Here is a 27,957-nt window from a genome sequence, read left to right as displayed (position 1 = left end):
ACGTTACCTAAACATTCTTAAATTTTTATAATTATCATCTCCTTTAATAGACTTATTTTAATAATTTATATACATTGTTAAAATGAATTTGATTTTGTTCGTTAAATTTCTTGGTCTCCATATTGCGGCCGAAATAATTTAAACAATATCAAGAATTCCCGTCGCGAGTAGGTCCGCTCTCTTCGAGAACCGTATATCTCGTCGTACGATCAAACCCGCAAGAAAGGGATCCGTCGAAATCCACGTCGTCACATGAGTGGAGCCGAATATGACAGTCCTAGTTCTTGAAGAGGATGCCCTTCCTTCCGGAAGACGCAGCATAATCACACGATCCCACGGAGAATAAAAGGGGATGCGCGTCGTCGGGAAGGAACTTGCTATCGTTTTTGCTCTTTCGCTCCATCTCTCTCTGTCTTTCTCTCTCCTCCTCTCTTAGAGATTCAGAATTTTCCCTCAGCGAAGAAACCGGCCGCGGGGTGGGCCGGCTGGGCCCGAAAAGAACGTTTCCATCGTAGCATCTGCCAGTTGGTGCCTCTGCCACACAGCTGCCAAATAACACGACCGATCCCTTCCTGACCTTCTCGCTTCTCCTCTATCTCGCTTCTTCCTATCTTCTCTCTCGTATTCTGTATGTTTCACTTCCTCAGGGGCGCGGGCCCGTTCTCTTCGTCTCGCCTTCTCTCTTTCCTCTTGTCGGTCTGTCTTCATTATTTCCACTGCGCAGGCCTTCTCTTTTATGTCTCTCCAACACCCGATTCCCGCTTTGTATTCGAATCGACAAGCTGCCGGCGCAAGAAAGGAGAAAGAGAGGAAAAAAGACGTCGGTGTATGAGTGTCGGGTTATACCTGTGCTAATACGAAGACAGCTCAGACAGGCCCGGGGCTCGTGTCCCAGAGTACAAAAGATTACGCCAGAGACTGTCGCTAGATGCGTTCGTGTGTACGCGTAGCCGACGTACACGCGTGTGCGTAACTTCTCATTCTATGTTCGCGGAAATAGATCAGTTCTTTTATTTGTTACTCTCCGTTAGCGCCGTCTTAAACTTCCGTCCCGTTTCAGCTTTTCTTCACTTTTTTAATCGTCGATATCTTTGGTTTCTTTTGTATTAATCGTTGCTCTTTGAAAAGGATACTTGGTATCCGGATAGAGGATATCTTTTCTTCTGTCTGGCCGTTTGACGGCAGACAGAAAAGTTAGAGTGGTAGAAAAAATTTCACCGCAAACTGCAGAAAAATTTTGAAGCGGAATATTTTTAAAGAATAAAATACATCCTATGTGGAATTCTCATTTCGTTTATCGAAAACTTTGCTGGAAACACAAATTGAATCGAATACTTTTTATTCTATATATCTCTGCAAATAAAAATATTCTCATACAAACTAAGCTTTTAGATTTAATAAAAAAATTTTATTTTTCATTTTATACTTTAAGAACGCTTTAAATTTTATGATTAAGAAATGGTCAATAAATTCAAGACCTCATCTATTCTCATATATCTTAAATAATGGTATCTACGATCAATCGTAAATATTTCATGTCTTCACACCATTCTATTTGAAAGAAAAAAAAAAAGGATGTTTTGCCGGTGCGCACGCGATAATAACATGCTTTGAATGCGTAAGCACGGCGTGGGTTCGTTGTCCCGAATCCCAAATTATAAAGGCGCAAAACAGATTACGCAACGACTAGAAAGGCGCTGACACTCTCCAAGAGTTATGCTTAACGGACGCCATTGTTGCGCAGAAGCTCGCGCGCTCGTTGCATTATCTCGACGATAAGACTTTCACCACCGACTATTCGAGCATACGTTGCACTTTGCCGCACGCATTATTTTTCCACGGTGATGCGAACATCGTTCGCGAGCCGTTACCTCGGGGAGCTTGTGTGCACTCGAGGCTCCTCGAATGCGAAATCGATGAGGGACGCGAATTAATAATGCCGATACGAGTCGCGAATCACAGGCGTACTTAAACATACATATGTACCAGAATCACAATACAAGAGTATTATCGCAATGGTTCAACTGCGGGCGATTTCCGTCATTTCTGTCCCGGAGAGAAAATCTCTCTTCTAGTCGCCAACTATCTCGAGTGAAATTCATTTAATAAACTAGAATGAAAATTTGATTTATACTCTTAATTAAGAACTTTTATGTCGTGTAATTATTTTATATTAGTTACCAGATGAATGTTAGACAAAAAATTCCTCTTTTGTTTTGTACTATATTACAATGTAAAGATTTTCAGGTTTAAAGATACGAATATTTTTACCTATTTATTCTGTCTTTGTAAAAATTTCCGATATTTTTTATTCGATAGGAGATCACTTCTGTGACATATACATGAATAAAAGTACCGATTTTGTTTTTGGCGACGTGACATATATACATATCTATAGATCGTAAATCTCAGCACGATTCTCAACAATGAGAACCTCGCGTTAATCGAAACGATGTCGATTACATTCCCGTCACGGATAGAAAAAGGCAGACGGTCAATTCGGCCAAGTCGCCATGTATCGATCCACAGTGCCGTTTCGCGTGCACGCGTGCATTCTGATGTGTTTTCGATTTCTACCCTTTGTCTCAGTCCATGATATTCACCGGGTGCATTGTCAACTGATTAGTCGACAGCTGTGTGCACACGCGGCTGCGCGTTTCACTGCTCTCGGGGATCTTGTCTCGCTCTTTTACAAAGATTTTTAATTTAAATCACTTTGTGGTAATATTGATATTTCTTCCCTATCGTCGCAAAGTCTCACATTACTTTAACATTATACGCAATTTTCAGCGCCCTAATCGATAACGCACGGACATTTTAACGATCGTCATTAAATATTCTCAGTCGCGATAAAAACCACCGATAATCGCGCTGATGGACATGAATTATAACGCCAGACTATAGGTTGGTGCTTTTTAATTAACGCAATGCTTTTTAATTTAAAGCAATTATTATAATTACGCCATGCGTTCGCAGACTAGAAACATAATGCTTTTTTCGTTCAATGAGTTTTGCACGATGTACACGATGGAGTACAGCTAATTTTTTTTCGAAGCTTCATTTTTTCACAAAGAGAAAGAAAAGTTAAGACAATTTTTAATAGAAATCGCACTTACATCACGTGCGTAGATTTTTTTTTTTTTTTTCGTTTTGACACCATAAAATTCAAAATGTTTGCCATTCTTCAGCTATTAAAATAGATAAATGTATAAAAGTAATATAATATTTTACACAATTCAACGGAACCTTTTCCTTTTACTTATCTAACGCCGATTGGTCGGTTAAAATGCTCGGAACGTATCGCGCCGTCAGCGATTTTTTCCTCTTCCTCTAATAAAGCTCTCATCAGAGACGCGATAACGCGGCAGAGATACGAACGGCGTTTCGCCTGAGGATCAATTTCATACAGGAAGCAGATAACTAAACGCGTCACGAACGCAAGTGTGAGATTTGCGAACCGGTTGCGTACTGGAAAATAATGAAACGACAAAGTATAACACGTACGTCGCGCTATAAAAATCGCGGACAAAACGTCACAAGCGTGTTCGTATTTGTTAACAAGAAACAATGAACACGTAACATGTAAAAGTATTATATACATATCATGTATCTTCGCGTAGCTATGGATAAATAATAAAAAGAAAAAGCAACGGAAAAAAAAATATTTATTTTTAACATGCATGATAAGATAGATCTGACAACTAAATAATTGCATGTGATAAAAACTCCTAATTAAGAACGTATTTTATGTGTATATATATATATATATATATATATAATGGTTTTTATCATTGGCAATCAATTATTTACTAAATCCACTCCGTGTCATTCTCGATCAAACTACTTTCCCACTTAATTTTCTGTTCTTACTCGTTACTCTTTACAGTCTTTCAGACTGGTAGAAGCTTAGAGGATTATGAAAGAAGCCAATAAAGAAAAATAGAGAATAAGAGAAAGAGAAAACATTCCTCGCAAGATTTTCTCGTGTGTTCAGGTGAGACCTCGTAACGTCATTGGCTTTAAAAAAAATCGATGGTCAACAGGGCATATCACGCGGACAACGGCAGACTCGTGAAAGGGGGAATTCGACGACGAGGAAGACGTCGTCGGGTCGCGGATACTATGAGTAGGCGGAATGCTTAACGCTCCAGAAAATTAGGAACGTCCTGCCTGAAGAAGTAAAAGTATATCTGCTCAAGACTGGTGCTCCGGGGTCTCTTTCGTCTTCCTCTCTCTTTTCCTTCATGAGGCAAGGCCCGACCAAAGCGATAGGTAGGTAAGGAAAAACGGAAGGAAGAAGGGGGAGAGATGGCGAGGGGTACGTTCAGGTTCCGTACCTTTGCCGTCACAAGAGGTAGACAGCTGCCTTCGTTTATTTCTTTCTTTTCTTTTCTTTTCGCACAGCATGCCGCCTAGTTCTTTCGTTGCTCGTTCACGTGCAGCGTGAATCGCGTCTAATTCCTACAGGCACAATCTACTTCTAAATGAAAATCTCAGAACGCAAAGACAAAAGAAAGGGGATTGTTCGGTCTCGACGACAAACATTCGCGCGAATCGAGTCTATGATAGTAAAAGTCAAAGTGTTAAGTCAAAATGCACATTATAAAAAAATAAATGTAAAATTATAAGAATTTTTCCTCCATAGAGTTATAAAAGATGTCAATTACAATGTGGAGCGATAAACGATACAAAAATGTATAACTTTAATGTGATTTTTTGAAGAAATAAATAATAATATGACGAAATAAAAATATTATGTTTCAAAATTAGTATTATCGCAGGAATAGTTGCAATTCCTAAAAGTCAAGTGTTAGAATACAATTTCTTATTAATTTCTTATTATAATATATACATAATATGTGAACAATCTATTTACACGAGACTCTGATGCGATAAGAAAGTTATTTATCTGACTGTCGTACACTAATTTCAAGATAAGACTAAACGATTGATTTTAAGCTACGAAACAAGTAGTAATTTCTAGGATTATTGCACTCGTAATTACCTGTGAATTCTACAGTACCGGATTCATAATTAATGCCAACTCATTAACACATATGAATAATTTATCTATTTTGCCTCTTATGCATATAATTTACATCCATACTACTTAATTAAATTTTAAACATACTGTATTTGCAAACACATTCAGAAATTCTTTGTGAAAATCATCGCAAACTAAAGACATTTTGAAAAAAAGAGAAAAAAGAAAGAATCGTGACCATTTCTAGAAAAAGTGATCTAAGCAAAAAGAATATTTGTTTTATATAAATTTACACTTTTACAAAAAAACTCATTTCTATATTGACATTTTTATATTTTTTTCTAAAACAAAAGTTTTTCACAAAAAGTTTACCATTCCTCAAAATATTAAAATCACGAAATCAATGCAAATACTTTTGCTACAAAAGGTTAAATTCATTTATGGTTCGGCTATCTTGTTTCTAAAATTGGAGGCGACAATTAAAAAATCGAGTAAAGGACTATTCCAAATAACGAGTTTCTCGTTGTGAAATCCAATTGCACCCGAATGCCAAGCGACAATTTCATTCAGAAGCAAACGATGATTCGCAACGCACACGCGTCACGTAGATCCACACATGTCCAAACGAAAGTTGCGTCATTTCGTTTCGATGACGTGTGTGTGTGCACGTGAAAGAGGAGGAAGGTTTTTACGCGCACCACATATGCGACACCGTGATCCAGAAAAGAGAGAAAGAGAGAGGGAGAGGGAGAGAGAGGGAGAGAGATAGAGAGAGAGAGAGAGAAAAGAGAGAAGGAAGATACACATCTGTAATCGTGCACATGCGGATACAACTCTAAACGCCCACCTCGCCCTCTTCTCGCGAAATTGCGTCATTCGTACCGATGTAAACCTCGTAATTTTGCAGATCATGATCCAGCTTGTAAATACAAGACATCGTTTCACCAGCGAACTCGCAAAAATTTACGCGCTTAATCTGTCTAGAATAAATTCAATTAGTTTAACAACATCGCCAAAAATTTGGTAAAAATATCTATATTTAAGCATTCGCGAAAGAAATTAATGCTAATATTAAGGCTAATTTGTTATTACGGGACATAACTCGAGTTTCTAATCGTTTTCATTGTAACTCGTCATTTATATATTAATTCATAAAATTAAAAATTAAATAGTAAAAGAACGAAATCTATGAAAGGTATAACGACGAGGCACAAGAATAACGAAAAGTTGATAATGTAAATTAAAATACATACAGCTAAGACGGTTCAGAAACAAGTGAAGAATATTAATATGTAACTAATATATTAACTAATATATTATGTAATGTTTTCTCTCTCTTGCTCTGAAAATTCTTATAATGAAGATATCACATACACATTTTTCAAAATCACTTTGTGTCGTTCGTAGGGGAAAATACATCACATCGAATCAGTCATGCGCCTACACGAAGTCTCTTCTGCGTGGGGTACCCCTGAACGCCCACCTATTTCCATCACCCTCTGCCTTTTCGTTATGAAACTGCGTCACTCGAATCCTCGTAAATGCCATAATCTCGAATAATAGAATCAAGTAATACACGAGCGAAATACCAGATTGCTTTTTAATGAACGTATACAAAAACAGATTTGTATAGTGTATTTACAAATTTATTCAATACGTGGATTCTGTTTTTTATTAAACAATTAAAACAAAACAAATATTTCTTGATTTAAAGATTGTAATTTCGATGTTAGAAAATAGAAAATTATGACAATAGAAAATGATAAGTTTGGATCGATCATGTTCAATTAATTTTTCCTTAATAATTTCTGTTAATTCTAATAATTGATTTTCTTTTAATTAGCCTTTATCTATACGATTTTATAAATTATTTTTGTTACATAATATATATATATATATATATATATATATATAAATTCTTTTTTATGACATTTTCTAAATTATAAGCCATTATAAGCCCGCGTCCTATACAAAAATGAAACTCTCATCACGATTTATAAAATATTTGCCCGATCATGGATACTACATTTAATCTTCCTTTCGAGCAGCGCAAGACTCGTCATTACTACCCATTACATGCTCCATTACATTTGATATACGGGAATACTCGCATACAATTTTCATCCGATGAATTAATAATACGAGTACATTTCTCTGCTCGATGCTCCATTTTATCGACTTCGAACACCATCATTAAATCACGCAGGACGATCCTCCGATAATTTTCATTATACATCTGTCTTTAGTTTAATGAATTCAACTCGAGTGACGTGTTTCGTGATTGAGAGCGAAAATTGAAAATTACGGATATAATGTTAATGAAACTCAAGATAACTGAATGACTCAACGATACATACATATTGACCGTTTCAAATAACATGTTTCCTCAGAATTCGCGTGTAAAAAAATATCGCTTTAAATACAATTAAGACAGACACTTTACATTAATCGCGATGTAAAGGCCTTTATACGTATGTATGTACGTATGTGTGTATCGTATTCTTCGATAATTTTTTCTTTAAATAACATTATCGTCATTATTACAGATATTTGTGCAAATGTATATTATTCGGATAGAAAATAAATATAATGTACATGTCAAACAGATCTGCAATCTCTATTAATTATGATAGATGGATATCTATCGTAGACTCATTATCGTTATATAACTTATTAAAATCAGTTTTCCTTTAGCTTCAATGTAAAGATTTCAAGCAATCTTCAAGTCATATGACGGTACAAATAGAAATACCTAATATGAATAATTAAGGTAAGGAGTAAGTTCTGACTTTAAAAATAATACCGCAAATTCGAGGTCTCGCTTCATACTGTTCTGGCTCCGAGAACATCCACAGGATGTTTGAGAAACGTCGCACGCGAATCCCGGATAGGACGCGCGCACTTTCACGCAGGCCGCTCGTTTGAGAACCGCTGAGCGGCCCGGCTGTTGCGTCGCACGTTGCTCGCGCAGACGCACGACTCTCTCTGTTTATCTCTTTCTTTTCTCTCTCTCTCTCTCTCTCTCTCTCTCTCTCTCTCTCTTTGAGTGGAGTATACTCTCTCGGCAGTATACGATGATTATGCTAGGCCTCACGTTCGAGAAAGAAACTACGCTGTGTATCGCTATTGCACGGAATGCGGAACATCGACGTTAACCGTCGCCGGTTTGATTACGAGATATCGCGGGATAAATTTCCCAAAAGAATTTTCTTTACTTTAACGAACGGCAATGACAATGATGAAATTTACGATTCGTCCATGTAATATATCTTTGTAATCTGTCATAAGTCTTTGTGTCGTATATAATAATTTCTTTCTAATTTTCTAAAACATGGAGTAGCTTGGTAAACATTCAACAGTGAAAATTGGAGAATTTTGAAATAGAAAAGAGAATCTAGCTTTTTATGTTTCAATCTATGTATTATAGTTCAAATGAACTTTCTGTATAACAGAGATTTAATTCGGGTTTTCATTAGAGCGTGTGTTTAATATTGAAAATCAAACGTGAACTACATTGATGATGTTCCATTCATTGCAACCTCACAATTGCAAAAGAGCTCGTGGTTGAAAGGATATGTGATAATTCTAGCATGTTTTGTACAGTGAAATAACAATTTTTTAATTTAATATTTGACAAAATCACGTGAAAAAGAATAAAAAATAATGTTTAAAAAATCAATTTTATGTACAAAGAAAAAAGCATGTTCCACGATATTATTATTCCACATTGATTGACCACGAATTACCAATGATAGTGGAGTATCGTTTGCGTGTAATTGTCTTATTTACATCGATGATTAATAGTAGAATTATGTGTACACATGATGCTAACGTTTCGACGTTTTGCCACGATACTCCACAACCGTCGATATGTTACGGTAATCATATCAAGTCGCAATCAATTTAACACACCAGACATATATTCAATTAACGGACTCGAATGACGATTGACGCGTGAATACGATTTTCGGAGCATGCTCGTAAGATAGGCGCACTTAATAGACGTAATGGCCATGATTAATTAGCGGGAATCAAAAGGTCTCGTGTTACACGAAGAGGAGGAGAAAGTCGCTACATTGCTATCGAACCGTCGCGAATTATGAAAGATAATCGTTACTATGTCGGCTACGCATAATTGTATAATTTACACCCGTAATTAATTGTTCTAAATTAGCTTCCAAGATAGCAAATCTTTTCTTATCTGCATAATCCAAGACGGTATTTTTCGTTCTTTCAAGAAAAAAAAAAAAAGATAAACACCATAATAAATTATTTCTGAATCTACGTATGATGCTTGAAAAATCGACTCTTAATTGAGATTTTCTAAGAATGTCACAGAGGTTCGCAAAAATGCATGTAAAATTGTAAAAGTTAATTTTAAAAGTCAAACATCTCAACGCAGAACAAGAAATTCATCAAATAAGATACGTAATACCAGACACGCTTTTCGTGCTTTTGTGCTTAGCTTTAACACTAAAAATACACGCATATATACACCCACATATTTCCAACAATTTCTAGAGATTACTTACGCAACGCTGATTTCTTTCACGATTCGCGCTATCGCTGTTTTTTATCTGCACGTTTGCCCGCCGGATGTAAAAACATATATGCGGCGCGCGCAGAACGAAAACTCGCGATTAAGTCATCGCGAACACGATGCAAAACAACGCGATGACGTAAGGTGTCGCAACGCGATGAGATATGTGTACATACATATGTTAATATGCGTCCTCTTCTTTCATTCCAACTGTTTCTTTTCTTTTTTTTTTTTTTTTTTTTTTTTTTTTGATACGATCGACGTCTAGTGGCGCCGCGTCAAGTCGTCCCGCAACGTGTACACGCGCGTCCGCCACCGCTCCTCGTGACGTCTCACTGAGCTTACTACGCATTACACGAACGAGAAAAGTGGCCGCGCTTCGCGATCGATAATACCGGCTGACCGAGCGTGCTTCGAGAGCACGTGCTAAACACGGGGGGAACGAAAACGCCGGTCGGACAACGGCGTTTTCCGGCGTTGTCCTCGCCGAGTAAAACATGGCGTTGTCAAACGCGCAACATGACCGCACATACACTGTGTAGCTTGATCACGTGCGCTCTATCCATTGATCCCTTTAATCTTTCCTATACCGAAACTTTCCTCTTAGTATATTACTTTGCATGGCATACCGCTTTGCGTGCATGGCGTTTGCATTGTCACCAACGTTCGATTAGAGAAGCGGAAAATAGAACCGTATGAATAATTCGATAATTGAATGGTTCATCAAGAAAATGTGTTATTCCACAATTTCCACAATAAAGTCTGATCGAGAAGAATCGATTTTTCTAGAATACTCGCAATTGACACATATTCGATATTAACCCTTAAAGGTCACATATGGGTTATTTTGAACCTATATTGATATTTTAACAATAGAATATCTCAAAGGCCTCTATAAATAAAAAAAATGTTTAAAATTTGTTTTTTTAACTTTAGTTGTATATAATTATTTTTATAGATAATGTCAATATATATATATATATAATTTATAGTAATTAAATTAATTTATAAAAGTAATTCAATATATGTATATACGGTTCTATAATTATAACTATATAATGTATAACAATATTAAAAACAAAAAATGGACTGCTAATACATTCCAATTTTTATTTTTTCTTCACTTTCAAATTATAAAAATATTTATTTGATATGTTAATTGTATAAAATATAAATATATATTTATTTTATGATACAATTTTTATACTGACCAAAAATTATTGCTCTACTCTTTTAATCTCTGGACTTTTTAGTAAAATTAAATTTTTTGAATAATGATTAGATTGGATTAAATGTCATTCCCTCTCTTACATTTTATTGATTTTTAACATTCATTATCAGTATTTATGGCTAATGTATAACGCAACACAAGAATGTAAAAAACTAATTATCTCGAAATAAAAACTATAATTTACACCACTTTCGTAATCTCGAGTACAAATCACGGCGAAACGACTATCAATCATCAATAATATCGCAAAGATTCCAGAAGTATCATTATCGCGACTATAATCTGTACGATTTGCACGAATGATTGAAATGAAATTTTCGCCGTTCGCTACGACTCGTTAAAGAATATACGCGCCGCAGAAAACGCAATTGCAACAAACAGCCCCGCGCAATTATGCAGATTATTCCTGGCCGCGTGAAGGATCGCGAACCCGTCGGCGTAAACTTCCTTACGTTGCCACACATGGAAAACTTCGGGCCGCGCTGTCGTAAGCGACAGCGACGCGGATATAATGCGGAGAATGTCGGCTGAAAACGATAGCGACGACAGATTGCGGGGATAGATCTTGTTGCGCGTTCTCTCTCGACACCTATTCTTTCTCTGACATTCTTTAAACGAATCCATGCATCTTCAGCGATCTTACTACGCATATTAAATGTGTTTTCACAGCGCTTACTTAGAAAATGATTAATAAATGATATATTTTCTCGATAAGATATTTTTCATTTAATAATTTATTATCCAATATACTTCCAGCTTTTTTTTTTTTTTTTTTTTTTTAAAGTATATCTCTATATATGAACTATAATTTTGCATAATATAAAAACCTCGTGTATTTTAACACATGTAAAAAAATATATAATTTATATATATTATTCATAAATATTCATATATAAATATTTATTTAATACATACAGAAAATAACTTTTTTATCTGCTCGTTGTAAAATTTACCTTGGATCTTGAAAAAAAAAAAATAGATCGCATAATTGAAAAGCATACATTTAAAGACTGTTATGCGTATATCTCCCTTAATAAGATTCGTCACCGATGCGGCGAATCGAATGGGCGGAATTATTGCGACAACAGTAGACTGCAACGCACCGAGGCGCAGAACAACACGCTTGCACGTGCATTCGGAAACAGAGGTGCATCCCTGAGAGAAGTCTTCCGTGTTGCGTCGCGTTTAGCTAATGTCGTTTCTCGCAAACGAAATTAGTGTCTCTATCGAATATGACGGAATATAAAAGCGAAACGGTAGCATGGCGCGTTCTATTTTCGCTCGGCGCGCCCTACTTGCGTCGATATTACATGAAATTTAACTGCAAGTCATATTTAAATGCGATCGATCGCTATCGTGTGATGGAGCGCAGCCACGGGTCATCTTATTACGTCTCTCTATACTTTGCGCGCGGGTTTTACTCGCCGATTAAAAAATCATATATGAGGTTTTGTCACTCACAGATTAGATAGTGACGTATGTATACTTTGTTAATAATACGAGCAATAATTCGTGTTGTCAAATCATCATCAAACAATAGTTTAATAACTTTAAATAATTTCTAAACCGTATTTCTGTTAACAAGATTTTTCTATATTAAACTTATAAAACTTTCAACATATGAACTTTCTTTTAATGCAAAAAAATGTGAAAAATTTGAAGAGTGATCTGCTTTAGCGAAAGAGCGAATAAAAGATGTAATCATTATTTAAATGTAGCAAGTTTAATAAACTTAAATTTAAGACTTATATATACATATGCATTATATATATATATATATATATATATAATACTGTAATTTAAGAATAATTATTATTATCACAAAAATTCCCTTCCAAGTAACTTTAATTGTCAATTCAATGTTTCTTTTCCTTCGCAAGCTGTGTCATTTCGTCGAAAAACAATTTCGACCGCTTATATTTGCGCATCGTATTCTGCTAAATACAGTAGCAATAAAAAGAAAGGGGAGGGGGGAGAAAAACCGATATCGATGCAAGCTAGTGTTCATTGCGCCGACACTGTTTGGAGTCACCCGTGTATACCATCGAATAAACTCGATAGAGCTCAAACCGTCCGGCCGCCATTGCTCGGACGGCTCGAGTCTTCGTATATGTAAATAGAAATCTAGGCCGCATTATGGATCTACATGCGGATAGCTCAGTGAGGAACTTTGGTTCAAGCGCACGTGATCATCCTGAATTCGACCATACACATATAATAGCAACCGTATATATGTAATAAGTTTGCCGTATTACAACGCAAAAATAAAGCTGCGCAAAATCCTGGAGCTAATAAAGTCTTTCCAAAAAAAAGATTATTTCCAACAAGTATTTACAATAAGCCTCTACATTTGCGTTAATTATTACGTGTATTTTTCATTGCATCACATGGTTATATTGCATATTTTTTGTACAAAGCCTTATGAGATAACTTTTTTTTAATATTTCTATTAATTTTTTTGTCAAATTTCTTTCGATTCCATTCAGACATTCACTAAATTGTAATGCTTAATTAGATAATATTATGAATAAACTTATCATGATATGGATTAATCCATATCATTTATGAATGTAATTCAAAATAGTCTTCATATACTGACGTACATTATTATTCAATTAACCGAAACAGTCTTTCATTCAAACTTATTCAAGAAATTATCATGAAATCGAGCGTTGGCGACTGTTTTAAGGGATATCATCTCGGCGTCTGAATATAAGATTTATACGTAATTATTCAAGCGAAAGTATATTATTTAACCGAGCGTGCATAATATATTGGTATAAAAAAACATCTCATTACTGTAAATTTATTCAGGCATGTAACGTGATAGTAAAATTCTGCATATTTTCGCGGTTTTTCTTTCGTTAAAAGTATATTGACATTATCTTAACATAGTTGAAGTATAAAATTCATGTTTTTTATATAAGTCACATAAATTATAAATCAACATACTAATTTGCAGCAGACAAGAAATTACAACAATACTCTACTGCATACTTTTGAAATAAAATAGGTTTCATGATATCGAGAAAGAAAAAGAGAACACTAAAGAGACCAAAACAATAACAGACATAATATAATATAATAATATATAATAAAATAAAATACAAAAAATCTATAGTACTACGTCACAACCTTAGAGTTTCTAGAATTAAATTGTTATATTATAAATATTTAATAATTTATTACACTTTAGACTTAGACATATTATCGTAATCTCTAAATTGAAGAAGAAATAATGTTCTCCAAGATAATGTAATTTTCTTCAATGTCTCATTTTGAAAGAAGCAAGAGAAAGAGAGGAGAGACATTAAAATTAAAATCTTGTTTTAAAAACACAAGACAAGATTTTCTAGATTCAAGAAAATTCTTTCCCGACTGCCTAAGTGTTTATGAACGAGTTAAAGCTGTTTTAATCATCTGTTTCTCCCGTGAATTTCCATAACGCGATATCGGACAATGTCCTGAAATTAAGCGTGGCCTGTTTATGCCCGAAGCGTTGATTACACGCGGCGCATCCTGCGTGTGGCTAAAGGGATCGTCATTTAAACGACCGTGAGTGACGCGGCGACGTTAAAAGTCTTTCCCAACAACGACCACCAATTATTTACAATTACAATCGACTTACAGCATGCGCGACCGCGACGATATGGCGCGTCGTAAAGTGCACGTTATCACGTACGATCATCGTGTATTCTCTGATACTTTATTGATATTGTAAGTTACAGTAATCCTGGATAATCTTTTAAAATTACAGATGACCTTATTAATTATCATAAGACGAGATTTAATAGCAACAGTAACTTTTCCATTGTTATAAACAATTTTTTTATATGCAGATAATTCTATTTGCTTTATTGCCATACTTTGTATGTATTAAAATAGCAAGTCGGAAAATTAGATAAATCGCCAAAATAGAGAAGTTAATTTGACTGATTAAAGTATTTAACGTTAAAATTAAAAAAAAAAAAAAAACTATTTAAATGTATGTAATAATAGATGATATCCAGTTAAATTTTAAAATAACTCGAGTCTAAATAATTAAATGACAATGTCTTATAAATAACCAAGAACTATGTGCTTTATAGATACTTGAATCGTAGCGTCGCAATTTATATGCACTATGCTTACGATAATGTCGCATACGTTTGGATCAATAGACTCACCGGCAAAATAGGACAGCACATACCTAATGGAATCATTTATATACTATCCCGCAAAAATAATCGTCCCTGTAACCGCGTCATTTCGTGCACGATATACGAGCGACTCGTGAAAATTAAACGTCATCGTTGCTATAGCCGTTTATTCTATAGGGCGACAAGTAATATTCGCCAGTGAACGACTATTTCGCAATTGAGAGAAAATTGTGTAGAATCATTACTGCTTTTTTATGATCGTTATTTTGATACAGCGTTAAATACACAATGTTTCGACTCGCGTATACAGTAAAATATAACAATACAAATTCTTTTACATTGTCAGCATTACGTTAATCAGTCTATATATATGTATAACTATCGTATACTAATATTATAAGAAAGCTATACAAGATATTCCAAAATAATCATATATTTGAACAAGAGATACTATAACTCGAGTTCAATATATCTCGTGGGTTTTCAGAAAAATATCTAGTTATTTTTTTTCAAATTATATCGTAACACACAAACGAGATAGAAAATCATCAAAAGATCTGTAAAAAGCATCTATCTCGAAATCTATATCATCGTGATTAAAATAAATGACAACAAAATATATGTTACCGCAAGGTTGGGACTATTTAATTTATAATTAAACATAATATAATCGAGAGAGAAAAATTTGTCACAAGTCTCCCCATCGTATATACAATAAAACTGTTATTATGTCACTTTATGTGTACTCACCAGAATTAGGTTGCACTCTTGCTTTAACAGCTAATCCAAAAATATATGGAACATATATGCGTATATATATATATAGATATCAATATATATACATATATATCATTCAACGTATGTATAGAAGCTCCTAATATCAGCATGAAACGTTAATCACAGTTGCTGCTCCTCTCAAAGCGATGTCGTCCAGTCATCCGGCGATCCTCGATCGAGCATTCCTGCTCAACACGTCGCGTGTATTAAACGTGTGCGATGTCGAGATCATCAGCTCGTTGACGAAGAACGAACGTTGTGAACGAGAGAAAAGAGCGAGAGAGATCGCGCACCGATAGAGAGCTACTTAATTGCGTGTAATAGGGGGAAAAATAAATCAGCGAGAATGACGAGAGCAAAGCCGTAGGGAGTGACGGGGCCCGATCTCTCGCGAGAGCGCGGGACAAATTTCCCATAAATTACCGGAATAACGGAAAACCTACCGGTTGTCTCGATGAGATATATTACACCTATAAATTACAGTTATCACGGTACTAAAATGGATTTGTTAATCCCTCTCTATTATTTACATTAAAAGTAACAATAATTTGATTATGTCCTCGATACGGCTGTAAGCCGTCAGATTTCGTTGGCGCGAACAATTTCACTGGGCCAATGACAACTCTTATTACTAACAATATGTGATAACGATCCGTGCGCAGAATAGACACTCGGGATATTAATTGTACAATTATGTATGTACGTTCGATCCCTCTCACTCGCATCTCCTTGCTTTCTCTTGTTACACGAATCACAGAAAAATCTCAACAGTGATAAATTCCTTTCCCGATTACTTGCCAACCTCGATCATTCACATTTACAATACTTGTAAATTTTAATTTTTTTTTTCTTATTATAATATCAGATGTGTTAATAAAATTCATAGAAAACCAAATTGACAAATTGACAGATAAGAAGGATACGAAACATATAATTCAGAATTTTTATTTGTGTTTAGATATTTCACAATTTCAACAGAGCCAAAACCCCGAACGCGATGCTTGATCGTTTTTGTAATCCTCTCGCTCGAATTTATTCGCGTTACACGCATTCGCGTGATTTCTCTGTCTACATAGTAGAGTAACTCGCACGGTTCGCAAACTCAACATTTTCCAATTTGAAACGGTGTCGCGCGGTTTTACATTGTTAGTATAACACCGAGTGAAAATCCCCTTTACATATAAAATTAATTTATACTAGGGAAACTTAAATTTCCTAATTAATTAATTCTAATAATGTAATAATGTCTGTATATGTGTGTGTATGCGCGGCATTAACAAAGTCCGAAATTACATTATAATAGGTATCGGCTGAGTGGGTCACTTAAATATCAGTTACGTTAATTTTCACCTGCATGCGGAATGTGTGAGATCCAATTTTTTTTATACGTTTCCATTAATAAATTTCGGATCCGAAGATGATACGGTACAATGTGCTTTTTAATTGACAAACACGTGATATACGCTTTTTAATTAATACCCGTGATACATGACACCACAAATACCCCGGTATTGTAACCGAGAGCATTTATTCATTCCGCCGAGGCACAGTCGAGTTGTAGCAACTTCCAATGTTAATTAATCGATTCGTTTATAAACATTAATGGACGCTACGCGAGATGCTACCTAGTTAAATCGATAGCGATGCTGTTCTCTCCAATATTCATGCAAAACAATGCCCATCGAATATTTCAAATGTCTTGTTTTTTGTGTATACTTTGATCGACATATATAAAAATATATCATATCATAGTAAAATTACAACAATAAACTATCATCAATATAACTCTTAGTGTAGAATGCAGAGAGATATTTACTTGACTTAATAATCACACAATTCGTTACTATATTTTTCATATTTTTGTAAACTATTAATTCGCTATTAAAGCAAAAATTGAAAATTTTTATTAACTCAATTTTTAATAAATGTAATGATAAATCCGATTCTAATTGAAATGGCCGAGTATATACGATGATTTCTATTAAACTTTAGCCTCAATTTCCAGTATATTCTCGCAACATCGATGATAACAGAGCTTACAGATCTCGTATAACAAATTACGCAAGCATGAATCTCGTTCGATCTCTATAAATATTTAATCCTCACGTTTAATCTTTAGTCCAACAAAAACGGATGCGATACGTCGAGCTGAGGCGCGTATTCCTTCAATCATTCTGACGTTTATACAAATTATTTACCTCTTCACGTATTCCAGAGCGCCCACGTAACTTTCATTAATTGTGTAATGTACATTGTAAATATTAGATTCTCATCAAGATTTAGTATAAAAGTACATTTCAGTCGAATACATTATATTTTTATCTCCAATAACGGTAGACGGTATTCATCGCAAATGATTGCTTTGCATTTGCAAAATTAAAATCGTATATTCCGCGCCTAACACAAATAGATTTAATTTCCAGTTGTGTGCGAATAATTCGCGTTGCACCGGGTTGTTATCGATACGCGTGCTCTCGGTTGGAAACGACGGAAAAAAGCAAGCGAATCGCAACGAAAAATTTCTGTGTATCCATTTCATTCTGATTCGATCTCTGATTGTCGACGATAGCGGATGGCGATTTCTGTTTGTCGAATACGTAAGAGCCACGAGTCCGTGACGTTCGGTTCGGCCGCGTAAATATTTATCCGGACCTTATTCCTCTCTCTTGCTTTCTCTTCCTGTCCCTCTTTTATGCGCGATTCGCTGAAATATTTGCAATAAAGAAATCACGCGTTCGTTAATGACACCACGTACCACGTGGCGAGAGTAAAGTATAAAGGAAACAACGCAGTTCTCCGTCGTCTTTTCGTACGTAAACTCAGCATATTTTAAGACATTGCATGATAAATTCGACGACTGACTATATCAATCGATTGCATTCTTGACTTGAACGAGATAATTATAATTATTACGGAAATAATAATACATATCTGAACGCAAATATCTAACTGACATATGCCAAAAAGTGGACGATAAAAACTCGCCATCGTGCCTATATGTGATAGCCATAAATTATTCGCAAAGTTTAGTCGCCCTTTTAACACGCTTCGCGGTTTGCCATCATAATAAAAAATAGAAACATATTAATATATAATCATTAACGCGAAACCATATGCATACTGAATGCCTGTTAATAGCAAACAGCGATTATTCCAAAGTGACGACACTACTATCACTTGATATCTCTCCCGATGCTATCTAACTATATTCCGTCCGTTTTAATCAACGTGTTTATGTATACGCATCTCTATAAATAAAAGTAAATTTACAAAAACTTCCCATTACTTTTTATTTTCAATGATGTATCCGTTTACAAAATTGACTCGCACGCTTTTCGAATACGTTCCAAAATATTACGCGAGCAATTCGGTCAACAAGGTAAACACACATTGCTGACCGATAGAGACGCGCGTGATAATAAAAACGGAGCGATAAACCCCGTTCGCGTAAATAAAAATTATGATTGAAAAACCTTTCGGAAGCAACGCGGCCATCGACCGAGGAAACTGAGCACGATTCCACATCTTATTCGATCGTAAACGCGGTATTAAACGAACCGGCTCGACTTTCATCGACTTCGATGAATCGCTTCGAACGATCCAGCATGATTACATTACTCTCGAAATCTTACACATAGGTATAAGTGAGAAAGCAGGCGTTCTCAATCAAAGAACATATTATCGCCAATTTTACGATACCTCCATTAAATTCAAAAAGAGCCTGTGTGTGTGTGTGTATGTGTGTGAAATAATTTATTTTTTTTTTTGTGGATTAACATTAATTTTATAAACTATTTTCCATAATATTATAGTATGACTAAAGAGTTTATTTCCAAAGATATCGATTATGTATTTAAAGAGCTTTTTTTTTTTAAATCGATTTTGAATCTATATATTATTACACAACGAAACATTCGTAAGAATGACAGGTGCAGTTTTTCCCGGAATTACATTCATAAATGGATTCTTTCTTATTAATATTTTATATGTTCTCTGACTGTGCCGGAAATAGTAAACACTATAAATACAGTCCAATTAAACATGTTTTAAGATCTTTAGTAGCTCACTTTTTTCTAATAACACAGTGACCTAATATAAGTTTTCTCTGTGTATTATACACACAATTTTGTGATGTAATGTAGTATCATTACCGGGCTTAAAGTGTCGACTCGCAACCGATATCGCAAACTAAAATATATTGTAACCTAATCGATATTTCATACCGGTCGTTTTTCACCCATCAGGAAGCTGTATGTTTAGTTAATCTTAACGTAGAGGGATCAAAAGATAAATTTCAAACTCCACGATGTTACTCTAAGGTACTTCAAAGGATTGTTTCACCGCGACGTAAGAGGATTCGTGTGATCTCGCGATCGATAAACGAAACTCTTAAGCGGCGTCGATCGAGGATTAAAGTAGGTGCTGGATTTATAACGGACTGACCGCGCGCGCGTACTTACGTCACCAAAACGGAAATCGCCACAATAGTATATCAGGGTTTGCGAGTCGCGCGCGTATATTCGGAGCATTGAACCCGAACGGCATCGAATGAAGCCACCGCTTTAACGATGTTATCAGAATTGATCGCATTACAAACGAAATACTACATATCGTGCAAGAGGCTTTTCCGCCGATTCGAAGAATTAAGTGACTTCGCACGTACGTTTATAGTGATTAGATTTTTTTTTTCTATGTGATAGCGACAATATATATATATATATATATATATATATATATATATATATTGAAAAAGATTAGAATATATCGTTTTTCGAGACAGAATCAAACTATGTCATTAATAAAAAAGCTTCATTTCCTACTGTCAGAAAAAAATGTATATAAATTGTTTCGCGACTTATTATATTCTTTGTGTTTTAAAGTTTGATATATTTTTCACCAAGTTTCAATTTAAAATCAACTCAAATAAGACAAAGTGATAAATAAAACTTTCAAGCTCAAATAATATAAATATAAAACAGAAGAGAGACGGAAGAAACGTAAATTAAAAAAAAAAAAATTCTGGAAATATATATCTTATAAAAGAATACGAAATTTGGAAAGCAAGAAAGTTTGATCACGTTACCGTTATATATTAGCGAAATTATCCGATTAATCTTCGTTAAAATTTGCATATTTTTCTCTAGTTAGCAAAAACAGCATACAACACATTTGCATCTTGCATTTACGAAACGTCACCCTATGTAAGATATTTGAGATAATTGAGTATCCGTGAATTTTTCTTTTTTACTAGATACGCAAGTATAAGAATACAATAAGGATCCTTCGATTCATACTGACGTATTATTAAGGTCGAGTATATATTCTAATAAAAATTAAATATTTTTTTCTCAATTTTATTTGATTTACTCAATCTTGATTGCGTATTCAGTCAGACTCCTTAAGAGTGCACGCTCTCGACACGTGGTAAGAGGTATCGCAGCTTTGCTGGATTTTCATCGACAAAGAGCACGTAATGTATCCGGATGACTCCGAGTACAGCTCACGCGAGAATTTCCACAGACGGGTAAATCCACCGGCGATGCTTCTCAGGAGAACGCGTTTCGCGGCAGGTCCTGCGCGGACCTCATTATCTCTTGCGCATATTCAGCCGTGGAAATTGTCGGTGTCCATCCGCGGTTTTCTCGCCTGTGAAGACTGGCGAGAGGCCAGCTCCCCCGGTTGTCGCGGGTCTATTTTCAAATTCCGAGTAAAACCATCGCGCGCGCACGTGCGTGCGTCCGCCCTGTCTGTGATAACCGCCACCGCGTGTCTAACATAAGCGGCGCCGAGGCGTTCCAGGCGCCAGCGCGCATCGCGACGCCTCGCATAGCGTAGTAGCAGCTAATATGAAATCCGATATTGCGACTCGGCCCGGCGATTAATTAATTGCGACTCGTCGACGAACGCAAGAGAGGACAAGAATGCGAAGCGGTACGGTACGGTAAACGCCGACGTGTGCGCGAATCTTGTTCTCCTTCGCAGAGGAATGTAAGAATTTTCGATATACGCAACGGTTTCGCTTGACGCATATAATTTGTGCTTATGTCACTCAGATGCACGTAACACATCCGAAGCACAAGCGTAACGGATGTAAATCGTAAACGGCGTGAGCATCTAATTTTATGAGTCTAAAACACGCAATAGATATCTTATATATCGGTGACGCAAACATAGGTGTAATACTTCACATCTAAAATTTTGCTTTACACATTATTTGTAAATATGCGGATAAACGTGTAACGATTTTATGATAACATGGAATAAATCTATTATATGTGTAATTATATTATTACATAGAGAAATTAAATATATGTAAATTAATTTTAATTTTAGAAAACACTTACTAAATTAATAATATGATTTTGTAATACACTTGGTTTTTAATTATATTTAATAAGATATCTTGCAAAATTCGACAACTTCAATTATTATATCATGCTGTATCAAAATTTATCAAAAAATTCTTTCCGTCTAAATCGTTTTTTTTTTAAATTTTATGCATTGCTAAATATTAGCGCTTAAAAGATATTTTTTTATGGTTAATAGATTTTTTATTTTTCCTGCAAGGTGACTCTAAAAGCACTTACTTGAAGTATAACATATCTACACTGTCGATATTTCTATTTTCTCCCGTATCCGTGATACAGGACAGTCTCACGTGTCTATTGTTCTAACATATCATCATGCCGCGAAATATCCCCGATCTGCTCCAAGATAGTAATCAAACTGTAAAGGGGATGATCCGAAATAATTCTCTGAAGGACAAAGAAGGTGCTGGAAGAGGCTTGCCACGCGTGCGCGACCTTGTTTCATTGCTGTTTTTAGTGTTACATGCGTTTCCGGGTAAGAAGACGAATAAGTATATATAAAATGTTGACAGGAAAGCGCGCTCGGAGAATATCTGGAGAGTGTATCATAATAGGTACGTAGTATATTATGTATGTAATATCGGTTAAATAAATTTACAACATAAAAATAATGGACGCGAGTTTTGCGGGTGCGTGTTGTGTGTGTATGATTAAACATTAAATTTAATCTTCAAAATAATCGCGCTACATTTGACTACATGTTCGATAATGCGTTACCACCAATTATCGTCTAGTCTTTTTTATATCAAGTTATATTCATGAGCAAAAGTTTTGATGTTCTCCCTTCGTAGAAAAAAAATTTCAAAAAACAAGATAGTTTGTAATTATAATATTTTATAGAAATAGCGTAACATTTTCTATTCCTTCTAAATAATAAAGTCATAATGTGATGTTTCGCATATTAATATATATACTGTATAAATTATATGATAATCATCATTAATGTTGTGTATTCAAAAGCTTAATTACTGTTGTAAATGATCGAGGCTGATTATGATTGGCAATTCAAATTGATTATCAATATCTATACGTTGTACAAAGTGTTAAAATTTATGAACCCAATGAACACATACCGTTATTACTTGTAAAATTTGGAATTGATTTTTATTAGCAAAAATATGGAAGAGAGTCAATAATTTTTAAACGATAAATAAAAACAGAGATCGTAAATAAACAACAAAATATATTTCAATTTAATTGCTTTTCAATTTAACATGAGAATTTTTCAAATTTTACTTCAAATTATTAAGATATTGCAATTGAAAAATTGTTAGAATAGAGTAATAAAAAAAAAAAAAAAAAAAAAAAAAAAAAAAAACCGAAAAATGACATCTCTTAATATTTCCGCTGAGAAAGAATCGGTCACAAGTTTCAACACGTTGTCAGGTATTTATTTCTCTCTGGTAAACATTAAAAAATAAAAAAATAAAGCTATTAAAACTATTACTTCTTTTACGAAGTAATTACTCCATCACAAGAGCATTGTACTTAAATCGCTTATCTGATATCAGAGATGCATCTCGACAATAATGAAATTAACATTCCCTATTGTTCCTCGCATTCGAAATGTTCATTTCAACAGAAAAGAATGTTTATTACAGGATGCGTGGAAGGTCATTTGCAGTAATCTATATCATTTGATTGACCGCGAGAGATGAAAACGGTCATCAATACTATTGAGTACACGATATACCGAATCGTTCGTCACTTCGTCAACGAGCATTCGCCAGATCGAAAGGTGACAACACCGCGACGACTCGTCCATGTCGATCACGAACATGAATAACGTCGTCGAGCACCGCACGTGTCACTCGTCGTAATTTGCCGCAACTACAGCCGAATTGCACCGACAATCTATGTCACTATTATATCTGTTTAGCGATTCCAACTCTATTTGTTCCAGATTTTAGCTCTATCTATATTACGTCAGAATGTGTCATCGAATTATATCACCGTTTCCTCTGTCTATAAATATCTCGATCAATTTCGATATTAACATTTCCGTAAGAATTTCTTTGAACGTCATTTTTTTTCCAATTTTATGTTTAATATTCAATATCATTAAATATCTTTGTACATAATCTTCAAATCAAACTTTTGTTAGAATGAAACGCTTGCTTGGAGGTAAACCGAGGAAACGGAAGTCTCGCTACCGCGCCACACATAACCTTACATTTTTAAACTTATGTTACGATTGAGAAATCAGCGCTAATATCTCGATATATACTTAAAGGACGAAGTGAAATCGATTGCGAAATCTCTCGAAGAATCCATAGACAAGAGGAAGGGCGTTTTACCGCACTTTGTGCGGACGCGAGGCGAGACAATTTAGTTGAACAGATCGCTCGGTGCAATCGGGAATTCTATCTATCTCTACCTACTTACTTTTCGCGCCGTGGCTCCATTTCATTCGTTCGTACTCCCGGCAGCTACTACGACACGACGCGCATTCACAGGAAAGAGAGAATACAGACACTATCAGGCCGATAACACCGGCGAACACTTGCGTCCGACACCCCGACCGGCAACGGCACTGCGAGAGGGAGGCGACGGCGACGGCGACAGCGGTGGCGACGAATCACTACTACCGAGGTTTCGGTTCGCCGGCGTGCACAACCGGGTAACAAAGCCGGGTCGTTGCGAAACACACGTCTCCCTCGGCTGTCAGTAGAGCACTGTCAGGTGTGCGTCCTCGCGACGCGTACTGGCGTCGCACTACCCCCACCCTACTCCGCCCTATCCCCACTCCTGCCGCCGCCGCCGCCGCCGCGCCGCCGTGTGTCATGCACATGTACATACATATGTGTGTACAGCGGACGATCTCCGAACGGTTAACATACACATGGAACAACCGCGCAGTCGGAAACATACGATGGCATAAGAAAGGAAGTACTACATATTAGATTCGAGTTTTTCGGGCTATAAGCTGAAAGATAGTACATATTTTAAACGTTTATTTATTACGACGCATAAGAAAGAAGGATCTCTTTCTCTTTCTCTCTCTTCGGAATTCTATTTATTTACTTTTTTTCTCTCTCGAGATATTCCCTAAATCGACATACCTTTGATTGTGCGTTACGCTCGCGTATGTGATAATTTTTTTAGAAAAATATTAAAATCTGATATTTTTTTAGATAGTAATACTCGGTAATTTTTTTTTTTTTTTTTTTTGTTTCCTTGCTATTCGAGTTTTTGCAAGCTTTCATTAAGAGGTCACAGTTTTCAAAGTTAGTCTTACATGATTTATACGCAAGAAGAAGGCTCGCGTTTCATAAAGCGGTAATTGCGGAAAAAAAAAGCACGCGAAAACACTGTTCTTTGAAAAATAGCACGTTTCAAATTTTTACTCCATTTCGTACGACGAACAGAAGCAACTCATAATTAGCACACAACATTGTGCCAGTAAGATTCTAGCACGCACTGACCTTGCTCTCGAAAAACGACACGGGATAATTGTATACAGATACAGATGTATATCATTTGTGAGAGCGTGTCATTCGTTCTTATCGAAGCATATCACTTGTCGAAGAAAAAAAAGTTGCATTGATTTAGGATAACGCGAAAAAAAGAAGCTCCTTTTTTTCTCAAGACAGTGCACATCAATCCTGGATAGATATTAAGTAGATATTAGGAAGATTTCACCCTTATCTAAGCAATCTATTCTCGTAACGCGGTCGAGCAAGCAGAGTGCATCGGCCGACCTACAGTTATTTCAATATTTTTACATAAATAACGTTCATATTAAGAGAAGGGAGGGAGAAGTTTATTTGATCGCGTTCTATACTTTCCAGCTTTAACTCGTCATATTTCTTAGATATTATTTAACGTAATGTACTTCAATAATAAGAAGTAGATATTTCGGAATCCACGAGTAATCTTCTCGCTTACCTAAAGATTAAATTTAATGCAGTCTTAATCTACGCCATGACTAAGACGCTTTTCCCTCCATCACATGATAATGAATGTTAAGAAGGAATTTTTCTCAGCATCGCGTGAAGTCTCTCGTAATGTGAAACTCTAAGCGCTGTGGCTCTTGTTCAGTTTACATATAAATCGGGCCCTGAATTAATCTTTAGAATGCTAGAGGAAAGTATATTTTCTCGAATGTTCCTGAAAGTTTTGTTTTAGAATGAAGAAGTTTTCTAATTTAGTATATTCTTTGTCTCTCTTTCTCTCTCAAAGTAAGACACGATCTTAAGAACGTTACATCGTCTTATATACATATATTATCCACCAACGCTCGAAAATTTAATACTCTTTTACTCTCCAATACTTAATCCAATAGTTTATTTTATCTTCCAATTATATAGTTTATTATTTATACTGTGTTTGTGCAATGTACACACACACACACATATATATATATACATATATATATAATTGGATAACTATAAAATCAAACAATACATTCGGTAACTCAATATCGTATGTGTCGTTTGTGATAAAAAAATATTACATATGTCAGATATATATATATATATATTTTGTTCTCAAAAGATTCTTATGGAGTCAAGAAATCGCAGGATTAAAAAAAATTAATTAATAACTTGACCGATTTATTCGTTTTAAAACAGAATAACACATCATGTTCGATATTTTTCCATATTGTACTTACCCTTGTAAATACTTTACTCCTAAGAGAAACTAAGATATATCTCAATGTAATCGGACAGTTTGGTCTATGCTACTAAAGTATGTACGATAATACAAAAGGCAGGATATATTTGTCAAAAATTTTATTTTCAAGCAAAATTTGTTTTCTCTCAATTACTCTGTAAAAAAAAAAAAGTATCAAAGACTATACGATGTAATTATATATGTACCGTATTAATCATGCTAAATTTTTCATATAACATTTTCCAAAGTCAATTTTGATTCCAAGCTTTCAAAACGAGAAGATTCATAAATTATCACGAGACACGCTAATAACAGTATACTTTAATAGATTCGAAGTAATTAAGATTATTTTTTTGTGATACGACTGTCGAATGAAGATCTTAATGCGATAAACGCTCAGGGAGCGTAACCAAAGATTATTTATGTACGAGAAAGGGCTCCTTATTTATTATTATACAAGTCCTGTACTTACGCGTATTTACATATCTTCAGATATATCAGAGATGCATAGAATAACGGAAGAGTGGAATTAAAAGGCTAGTAATTAAAGCAAGTTGTAAAAATATGCGGAATATACGGAAGATAAATGAAATAATATAAAGAATAATATAACAAAGATGCAGCAGCAAAACAACGCCTTTTCGATTCTGAATTGCCAGCAAATGGCGCGGCCTTTCTCGTACGCGCGTACACGTGTATTCGCACGCTGTCATCGTGGACTATGGCGTGCAAAGTGTATGTCTCGCGAGTGAATCGAGTGGAATAAGGAGGGTGAGAGAACGAGATGTGGTGAGAAAGCGTCAATGGAACAAAGAGAAAAGCCAACCGTTCGCCGCAGGTTGAAAGAGGAAATCGCCGAGCAGCAGTAATAACACGCGCACAGACGATGTAGTGTGGCATACGTCGGAAAGAGATGGGAAAAATTTTCGTTCGGTATCTTCTCTTGATTAGTGAAAAATCCTCCCTTCATTTATTGTAATTTACGTGAAATTTCAACGTTTGCGCTTCAACTCGTTTATCCAACAGATGCGTAATTTTTCGTTTAGATCGTTTTACGAATATACGTTATCATATACGCGAGAAGTGCGTAAATTAATTATAACGAGCGGTGTAAATTTACATGAAACGCGACCTGTGAGAACTAAACTTAAATCATGTCAAATAATAAACGGAAAATGAAATGCAAAAGCATGATAATGGCTTTTTGAAATTTTTTTTTTAATGATTTATTATAAATTTCGATAACCATGAGATGCGAAATGAGCTGAGAAATAAAGCATAGAAACATGCAATTGCGTTTG

At 35.3% G+C, this 27,957-nt stretch overlaps 1 protein-coding gene and 1 long non-coding RNA gene across 3 annotated transcripts in view; both read right to left on the bottom strand.

Annotated features, from left to right (window-relative positions):
• Nucleotides 1-27,957, bottom strand: part of LOC140668615 (uncharacterized) — a 117,392-nt gene that overhangs the window by 84,747 nt on the left and 4,688 nt on the right. The gene's annotated exons all lie outside the window — the stretch shown is intronic.
• Nucleotides 423-27,957, bottom strand: LOC140668616 (uncharacterized). The gene is made up of 2 exons (XR_012047201.1): nt 24,425-27,957; nt 423-15,856 (listed from the first exon to the last, which is right to left on the bottom strand). It is a non-coding gene; the product is annotated as an uncharacterized lncRNA (long non-coding RNA).

This window comes from Anoplolepis gracilipes, chromosome 8 (genome assembly GCF_047496725.1).
Source record: "Anoplolepis gracilipes chromosome 8, ASM4749672v1, whole genome shotgun sequence".
NCBI classification, from domain to species: Eukaryota; Metazoa; Arthropoda; class Insecta; order Hymenoptera; family Formicidae; genus Anoplolepis; species Anoplolepis gracilipes.
This window is presented reverse-complemented; position numbering and strand designations above follow the sequence as displayed.